Source organism: Epinephelus lanceolatus, chromosome 3, assembly GCF_041903045.1.
Source record: "Epinephelus lanceolatus isolate andai-2023 chromosome 3, ASM4190304v1, whole genome shotgun sequence".
Taxonomy (NCBI): Eukaryota; Metazoa; Chordata; class Actinopteri; order Perciformes; family Serranidae; genus Epinephelus; species Epinephelus lanceolatus.
The window spans coordinates 5,694,683-5,704,299 of NC_135736.1; the positions used below are offsets into that span (position 1 = coordinate 5,694,683).

Sequence of the window (9,617 nt, forward strand, 5' to 3'; positions counted from 1 at the left end):
AAAAAACAAGTGCTTTGTTTTAAAAAAAGAATCATGTAAAAAATCCTTACTGTAAGCTTTTGAAGCTGTCACTGCAAACACAAAGCTGGAGGGACTTTTGGCAAAATGTCTCCATGGACTGAAAGTGATTAAAATCTTAACATTTGAAGGTCAGTCATCCTTATGACAAGAGAGTGAATTTGTCAAATGAGAAACATTTCTTCTCAGGCCGCAAAAGGCAGTCTTAGGCTTTTAGCAAAACCTCCTTAAACCTCTTAAGCTATTGCTGCTTTGGGGAAAAGGATTTAATCCAACAAGAACATTGTAATTAGCCTGCTGAGACAAGACCTTCAATTGCATCTTAAAATACTTCTGCCAACCAAGCAACCTTCAAATGGGCCTAATGCTGGATTATATATTGAAGAAGTCATTTTTATTCCAAATTACTACGGACAACTCTTCTTTAATACTTCAGTGGAGCCAGACTGCAATATCTGCAACACAGCTCCAGTACAGTCAGTCCAGGCAGCACACCACAGTGTTTTGTTTTGTGCTGACAAGGTCCAAAGGTTTCATTTTTCAGTCAGCTCTCACAGCGCCTGTGCTTTGTTTGTCTGAAAGCTTGTTATAGAACTGGGATTTCCATAGATCATCTGTACTTTGTGCTTTGGACAGCAATGATGATACACAGGGCAAACTCTTCAGCAGCTGATGGACTGATGGCCTTAAACTGATGTTGTAATCACAGGGTCCATGTCATTGGTTCGAGAGCCCATTGGTTTGACATCCCATTAGTCTGACTGTCCGCGGCGCTGAACGGCTCGCGGCGGGCGTATGGTGCGCCGCGACCGGCTTGAGGCGGAGCAGGCTCACGGCTTATGTGTTTGTCACTTTCTTTTTCATTTTAACCCACACCATGATCTTTTCCTGACCCTAACCAAGTGGTTTTTGTGCCTAAACCTAACCAGACCTTAACCACAGGGCATCATGATGATTTCGGAACGGACTTCAGAACAATGAGTTTAATATGGTCGGAACAATGGGATGTCGGACCAATGGGCAGTTCCCGTAATCACATAGGAACAGCCTGTTATGAAGAAACAGTTGAGTATAACCTGCAGATCACTTTGTTTACGTATGTGTACGAATAACCTTACTATCAAATGTAAAAACCCTGACAATGTTCTAGGGAAGCACCTATTTTGAAATTCTGGGCAGATACTGATACTAAAAGTTGAAATAACAATTTGGCCAATAGGCTGCTAACAGCTAAAGTTAATTAGCTCTCCTCCTGCCGATTTTAACACATTTTTGTTGTTCACAATGTAGCATTATCAGGGAAACAATGGGCTGCATCCTCTGATGCAAAAATGGTGAGTTTACGGCATACTTTCATCCAGAAGGCATCCTGGGTAAGATCTCTCTCAACCCAAACAGGTTGCCCCCGGGACGACACGACACCGGCAGCTACCAGCCATCTCATCACACAACGGTGAAATTACAGAGCCCCTTTGCCAAACATTCACTGTATTCTTCCTGTGCCTGCCTCATTAATTTATCTTTGTGGACCCCTGCTTTTTAGCTTGTGCAAAATTGATGTGACACAACAGAAAAACATTGGCTGTTGCCATCAGTGAATGTCATCTCATTTGCCAATAGGTCAATGGCAGTCAGCAAGACAGATAATTGACGATACCGATGTTCAGCCAATACATCGGTGCATCCTTACAATCTTCACAATCCCCATCTCTTTTGTCTCAAAAAAAAAAAAAAAAAAAAATCTTTCTTTTGTGGTGGTTCTAAAAAGGTAAAAGGGAAATCAATGTGGAATAATGACTTTAAACTTGACTCACCTCGCCAGTTCACTTAATAAAAAGAGTCAGACTATGTCCATGCAGTCTAGATGTGATTTCAATGACCATTTACAGTGTTTTTCTCTACGGGCTTTTAAAAGCAGGTTATCTTGTGGTACTTGTAGAGTCTTCCTCTCCAGTGATGGTACCAGACAAGTACTACACACATATGCATGAGGACACACAGTAAGTTCAAGGTCAAGTTCTTTATTTATTATCTGCACAGCAGTTAGAGACATGCAGTTATTGGCAATGAAAATCTTTGGTCTCAAGTTTCCCCCAACAGTGCTTATTCAATATCTATATAAAAGAAAAAGAAAATTGCACAAGTAAAAACGAAATGAAAATTCAAACAAAAAAGTCAGTGCAAGTTAAAATAAGGGATAAAATATGAACAAAATGTAAAATACAGTGATATAACTCAGACAGCAAAGGCAGGCATTGTTGCTCTCAGCCGTAGCTGGGAATGCAGATGGTGCCTAAAGTTTGACAGACTAAACAGTTGCTCTGTGTTGCATCAGTTATGTTTTTCTAACTCTCTGCCATATCATCACTGTGGAGCTAAATCAAACTTAAGTCCTAATTACAGGCCACTGGTGGCTACGTGGGAGCTATCCCAGAGGTACTCAGTGGTTAGTGTGGAAACAGAGAGGAAACAGAAAGTGTCACACAGGTAACAAAGCCTGCTTGTTTGGCTCTGAATCTTGTTGAAGTTTCCTTGATTTTCGTTACCTTTTTTTTTTTTTTTTTTTTTTTTCATTTTTAGTTGCATCAGCTGCAATAAACAGTTCCTGCTTTACAGGGTCTACTAATAACTTCTCTGTGTCTTTCCCTCACTCTCCGGTCAGTGTGTTTTCATCTGTACTGTCCTGGAAGTTGACTAGTGACCACAGGTGATGGTGCAGCTCTGGAAAACCACCGGTATGTTGTCACCCAAACTCAGACACCACCTCCAGGCTGGAGCTCAAGGTAAACACGAATGCCGCCAGCACACACAAACACACATGCATATACAAATACAGGGCACAAAGTCACGCACAGTGGGTCCGCTGACGTGCCCGCTAAACTCATAAATTCAGCTTTCTGACGCGCGCGGTCACATGCACTGACACACACACACTACTGTATGTATGCATGAAACAAAGCAAACTTGTCATCCCAGCTTATTAACACACACACAGATTCACACACACTAACACACGGAAGCAAAACAGTTTATGGTCACTGCTGAATACTTGTCCTGTCTCCTGGCAGTGTGTCACTCTATCTTAATTCCTTTGGTATTTACAGCATGTGACAAGTGCACACAGCAACCAGTCACGGTGCGATTGAGCCAGAATTCATAAGGCGTGGTTTGACTTCTTTTTGTTTTCTAAGTCAACAAACATCCTTCTTGCTTGCAGTTGCATTACTTATTCTAGGGAGTAACTGTTGTTTTTGCACACCCAGATGTTTCTTCATGAAAGTCAACATAACTGTGTCAACCTGATGGAAACAACTGTCAGCAGAAAGATTACACTGTTTGTGTAAAATGTAGAGGAATAACTGGAAGATCAAAGGCATTATTAAAAACAGAGACGTTTATCTACATGCAGTATTTAAAAGATTGTTTTTCTCAGTGTGTGTACTGCAAAATAACACAATCAAATCATTCTGCCTCCGTAACTTTAATGACTATAATGAGGCTTAAGCACTAGGGAAGCATGATATATATCGTGCTGATAGATTATCGGACAGTAATGGGACATTTATATCACTATTTATTATTCTGATAATAAAATTATTGCAGATAACTACAGTCAGTAATACAAAGCCAAATTGCTTTCATTGACTTAACTGTCGCAGCAACTTCCCCGCCAATAAACACAAGACAACACGTTTGTGCCAGGAGTCTGATCCCTTTCTGTTGCTGCCATTACACTGGTTAGATGCAGTGCTAAAGGACTGTCCCCAGAGCCACTGCCCTCCCAGCAAATGGTCAGTTCAATGTCTGCTGGGTTACTGCAGCTACGTCTAACATTACACACTGTGCTGTTACACGGTCCAAACAAACCATACCGGCACTGAAGCGGCTCGACTCTGTCATTTAACCCGTTACTTACCAGTAGATAACATTCACCATGAGATGCTTACAGTTAACTCTGTCACTGTGTGTGTGTGTGTGTGTGTGTGTGTATGTGTGTGTCAAGGAGGTGCTGAGCAAATCAATACACTGCATGCAGCTCTACAGAGAATTGGAGTGTACCCATTTTAAGTAGTGAAAAAAAAAATTGGAAAATCAAAATTTGGCAGATCAGTGCTGATACTGTGGCAGCCTGTCACAATTAAATCAGTGTATGGGAAACAATCAATCAATCAATCAATCAATCAATTTTATTTATAAAGCCCAGTATCACAAATCACAATTTGCCTCACAGGGCTTTACAGCATACAACATCCCTCTGTCCTTAGGACCCTCACAGCGGATAAGGAAAAACTCCCCCCCAAAAAAAACCCTTTAACGGGGAAAAAAAAACAGTAGAAAGCTCAGGAAGAGCAACTGAGGAGGGATCCCTCTTCCAGGACGGACAGATGTGCAATAGATGTCGTACAGAACAGATCAGCATAATAAATTAACAGTAATCCGTATGACACAATGAGACAGAGAGAGACAGAGAGAGAGAGAGAGATGCAGGACAGATGGTAATGACAGTAGCTTACAACAACATTAATGAAAGTAATAATATTACAGTTTTTCTCGATTGTTTACACACATTTTCTGAAAGCATGCCTCATACTCTCAGAACTCTACACACAAATCAAAAAACACACACACACAATGGGCAAAACCCCTCAATTCTCCTGCAAAATTAAACTTTACATTCAAAACAATGTTATTTCTTCTCAAAATGGTATTTTGTTTTCAAATGACACACACAAACCATCATATGAATAGACATTTATAAGAACCAGTTGAACACTGATGTGCTCAATGTAAAACACTATGATGAATGGAAAACACTTCTTCTCCATTCATCATAATGACTTCGGCCTTTTTTTTGTTCATTGTTACACTACAGACAGTACATACATAAGTGTGTTGTAAAATATTTTAGAATATTGTTTTTATACTCAGAACACACAAATACACGGTAACAAATATATTTTATTTTTCCCACAAAAACAATGTACACAGTGTACATTCCAACCAACACAAAGTTGCACATACAGTGGTCTACATACAAAACAACAGAAGAATTTACTGTATACAGTTACAGTAAAAAACAAACAAACTATGCTGCATCCTCTCTTCTGTTTCGGCCTGGCCACAGCACCTCATCCACATCACAAGCAATGTTTTCCCTGGCCAAGCAGCGGGGGAAATATCGCCTAGCATGGCGAATCCAGCCATGAAAAGCATCAACTGCTATATCTCCACATGCGTCTTCCATAGCTTGGAGAAGGGGTATACGCGTTTGTGGATTTCGGTCATACACTTTCCATCTCCAGGCAGAAAAAGTGGCTCGGATCTCATCAGAGATTACGGTCCTTGGTCTTCCTCGTCCTCGTCCTCCCCGTCCTCCTCCTCTTACTCTCACTCCTCTGGTTCTGGCTCTGCGTCTGTTTCCAATGTTGGCATCCATTGCTCCAAAACAGAAAAGCTCACCTGTTGCCCTTTTATGCTAAAGCTCTGATTGCTAATTGTAAAACTGTGTGACAGGTGTTTGCCCATGTGATGAGTCAGTGTGCATAGTAGGGCAATTAACTTTAGAATTTTGAATGACAGTGTGTTCCTTGTGAAAACAAGAGCTTTTCTTCATGAAAATTGTGCCAAACGCAGAGAATTGTGTGTAGTGTTTTGAAAAAAATGTGTTTTACAACTGCAATTTGAGTGTAAAGCAGGAATTGTGCTTGTAGTTTAGCAGAATTGGTTCAGGGGGTTGGTGCATGAGTTACATGTTGTGGTCATTGTGTCTCAAGTACCAATATTTGTGTGTAAACAATTGAGAAAAACTGTATCGTTATAGTTCTGGCTACTGTGGTACAATATGTTGAAAGTATATATTAGTATCTGGCAGTATACATGTGTGATAATAATCATATGTGTATAATAACAGTAGAAGTATGACTAATGACTAATGATGGCAGCAGCAGCAGCAGGAGCAGGCATCAGGCAGGACCACGGCAGCAGCACAACCACACACGTCACGCTATCCAGGCACCGCTGCAATACGAGTTAACCTGAGAGACAGTGGAGCACAAAGGCTCCGGAGAACACAAAGCCTTTTTTGTTTATAAGTTTATCAACTTATTTTTGAAATACAAAAATGTGAAATTATTTGTTATCTTATCGGTATCGGCCAAGAGAAGTAGGGAATTATCAGTTATCGGTATTAGCTGAAAAAAATCCTTATCATGCACATGCACATTTGTGACACACCCACGAGCAGATACCTCTGTACAGTTGTGTTTCCATTCTCTGCTGACAATGGCCTGTGCAGCCACAGCTGAGGCGGCCATTTTAAAAGGTATTGACGGCAGGTTTTAGCCGCATTCTCCCACCACGCTTAAAAGCCCATGTTCCAATGATTAGCTAATTAAAACCTAGAGCGAGGGCTATCGATCCGGGGGGGGGGGCAATCGGGAGGCATCTGTCCCTCAGCTTGACATGGCCCTGGCACAACCCCCCCCCAAACACACACACACACACACACACACACTCACCTCCTCAGTTAGGGCCTGAAAGCATTACCAAGGCCTTTTACACTTCATTAGATCTATATATTGGCTTTGAGTAGAAGTTATCACTTCTATTTTGAGAACATTTTCTTGTGATTGCCAGTTGAGGAGGTGATATTTTTGTGTGTCTATAGAGAGAGAGAGAATGTGTGTGTGTGTGTGTGTGTGTGTTCGATCTGCCTCCTGCCAGGCTCTCAGTAATAGTGGGTATTTATATGCAGGGCTATCAGACACCTGATAGAGGCAGATTACAGGCTTGTGGCTGGACAGGTAGCTATAGACTTTTACAAAATCAAGACGCTTTCCTTTTTCTGCCACCTCAAATTACAGGTAATACCATAATATCACCAGAGAGGTGTGAGGGTAAGGGATACAACAGAATCAGTAGAGTGTGTTGTGTTAAAGGCAGGCTCAGAGAGATGGAAAATCACAGAGACAATTGGTGTCACACTCGGTGGAAACATTTCAGGAATGAGTCAAAGCAACACTCGGAACAGAGATGAAGATTAATGAGCCAACAGTAAAATTAGACCTAGAAAAATGTAACAATATTGTTAACGTGAATTTCATTCACATAAAGAATATAACTGTGTGTTTCTACGATAGTTAAAACTCTCCTGGTTCACTCCAGGCTGTTCTCATGAACTGTTCATACGTTTTCCTATGAAAAGTAATGCACTAAAATGTGTCCCATATAAAGATTAGCTAGTAACTTGTGCATAACCAGGCATGCGCACAGATAGGACCCCAGGTGGTGCTCAAGCACCCGGCTCTTTGCTCCCTGTCAAGATAAGTGCCCTTTTTGGTAGACAAATTTTTTCTATTTCTTTTGATAATTTTATTTTGTAATGTTTAAATTTGGCCCCTGGCATTAATTCTCAATTAAAAGTGTGTTGTATGTCCGACAACTGCTTCTGAGTCGAGCCCCTGCCCCTCTCCAACTGCCCTTTTGGCAGCCGCCATCATGTGTCCTGCAGAGCAGCATCACCTCTTCCTCATCTGCCTTCTGTGACAGTCGGATAGTGTTTGGCCTAAGTCTCAACATTGTTTGCCACTGTTGTGAAATTTAACTACTATTAAAACATATCATAGGCAGTAACCCACCATTAAGCTTGATAACAAGTAAGCTAATCTGATGTTACACCACACTGTCTCCTTCTGACTCTGCCCAGTGTGAGCGGTGACAAACGCTGAATTGCTTTCCCACTTTCACAAAAACTCAATCTGAATTAATTTGTACATTTCCACCTTGCGTCTTTGATAATTAATTTAAACAAAAAATGACATGCAGACAACTAAAGCTGCTGGGTGTATGTAGTACACATGTTCAGACACCTGATATGAAAGCTAGTCTAGATATTTCACCTGCTCATCACTGTGCACTAATGTACTGTGTGTACTTAGACCTCAAGAAACCCTATGGTGCTGGCAGATCGAAACCTCCCTGCAGGGTGCATTTTGCGTGCACACAATTTTTAATTATTTATTTTCACCAGCATGTCGTGTACGAAGTTTTAAGCGGATGCGATCAATCACACACTGAATCAACATACATTTACACATATAAGCAGTTATTTTCTTATAATGGAAGTTTGCATGTATGTTGTTGTTTTCTTAATTTATTTTGTTTTTTTATCTAAGAAATGCATCACCTATTTTGGCTTCATCAGAATCAAAATTAGATTTATTTAAGTAGGTTTTCCCTTACAAGAAATTTGCTTTGGTTTTGGTGCACACTTTAAACATATAAATCATATTAAGAGAAATAAGAATACGGCAAAGATAAAAAAAAATAAGGCAAAGTTGCATTGCAAATACGTGTAAGCCTATCAAGCTTGTTTAGTCAGTATTAAGTAAATTCACTAAGACCCATGTTCTACCATCTGTTGTCTTGGACAAAAAAGTAATAATAATAATGTTGAGGCAATTTGCAGAATTGATGAAATTTACATTTTTAAAAACTAAAGCCTTTTTCAAACAAAGCACTTTTCAGCAACACAGACAAATAAAACAGTATCTTGGTGGACAAATCAGTGTGTTTGAGCTCCTGCGTGAGTAACAGCATGAGGTTAGCTGAGGTCGATGGACAGTGAATATTTCATTGGCACAGTTACACAACTTCAGTGCACATACACACACACACACACACACACACACACACACACACACACACATCTGTGTGGAAAGTAGGCCGTGTTAGTTCTATAATCACACTCTTTCATAATGAGACTTATCTAACTGCTGATCCCGTCTTGGTTTAATAAACAAAAAAGTTTGTGTGTGTGTTTGTGAGTGTGTGTGAGTGAGAGTGTATAGTGTACGTGTGGATGTGTTGATGCATATATCCAAACATTGTGCATATAAAGATGGTGTGTGTTTGATGGCGTGGAGCACACAGCGCCTTGCAGACTCACATTTCCTCCTCTGTATTCATTAGCCTCCCGCTCGTCTCTCCTGGGATGGAGGATTAGCCCGAGAAGGGAAATGAATGCTTTCTGGGTAGACAACGTTCTCTCCGCCTGCAGCAGGAGGTCCATTGTCTGGTTTGATATCCGCGCAGGACACGGGACATCTGATCTGGCAGCCCTGACACACATGACACAGCCGTTAGCACAGGCAGACTGCAGAGGAAGCTGAACCATGTTGACAGGAAGTGCTGCCATTTCCATCTGGGGACTACTGAATGATCACAAGAGTGAAATAAGCTTTTGATTGACCTTACTTGTTATAAAAGTGGTGGACAGTAATGGAGACTTTATTAAGTTACTGTTGACAAGTGGGGGACATGTCAACAGGAAGTTGATTGACATTCGTGGTGTGAATCATCAGCATGTTGGGAATTGATTTGACTTTGTAACAGGTGGAGGAGTTAAGCCTTTTAACGGGTAGCAGGTCACAGAATAAACAAAAGAAAATAAAGTCTGACTTACAGAATATTCTTGGAGGAGACTGATTAGCATGAGGCAAGGCAGCTGTGCTGAGCCACTCTTGGACAGGAGAGGGAGTTGAAATCTTGATGCAATCAATGGTGGCGTGCATAAATGCAAAGAGGTTTTCATAATGCAT

At 40.9% G+C, this 9,617-nt stretch overlaps 1 long non-coding RNA gene across 1 annotated transcript; it reads left to right on the forward strand.

The window, feature by feature from the left end:
* Positions 1-1,505: 1,505 nt before the first annotated feature.
* Positions 1,506-9,337, forward strand: LOC144462580 (uncharacterized). The gene is made up of 4 exons (XR_013490836.1): positions 1,506-2,018; positions 2,422-2,505; positions 2,681-2,801; positions 8,989-9,337. It is a non-coding gene; the product is annotated as an uncharacterized LOC144462580 (long non-coding RNA).
* Positions 9,338-9,617: the final 280 nt, after the last annotated feature.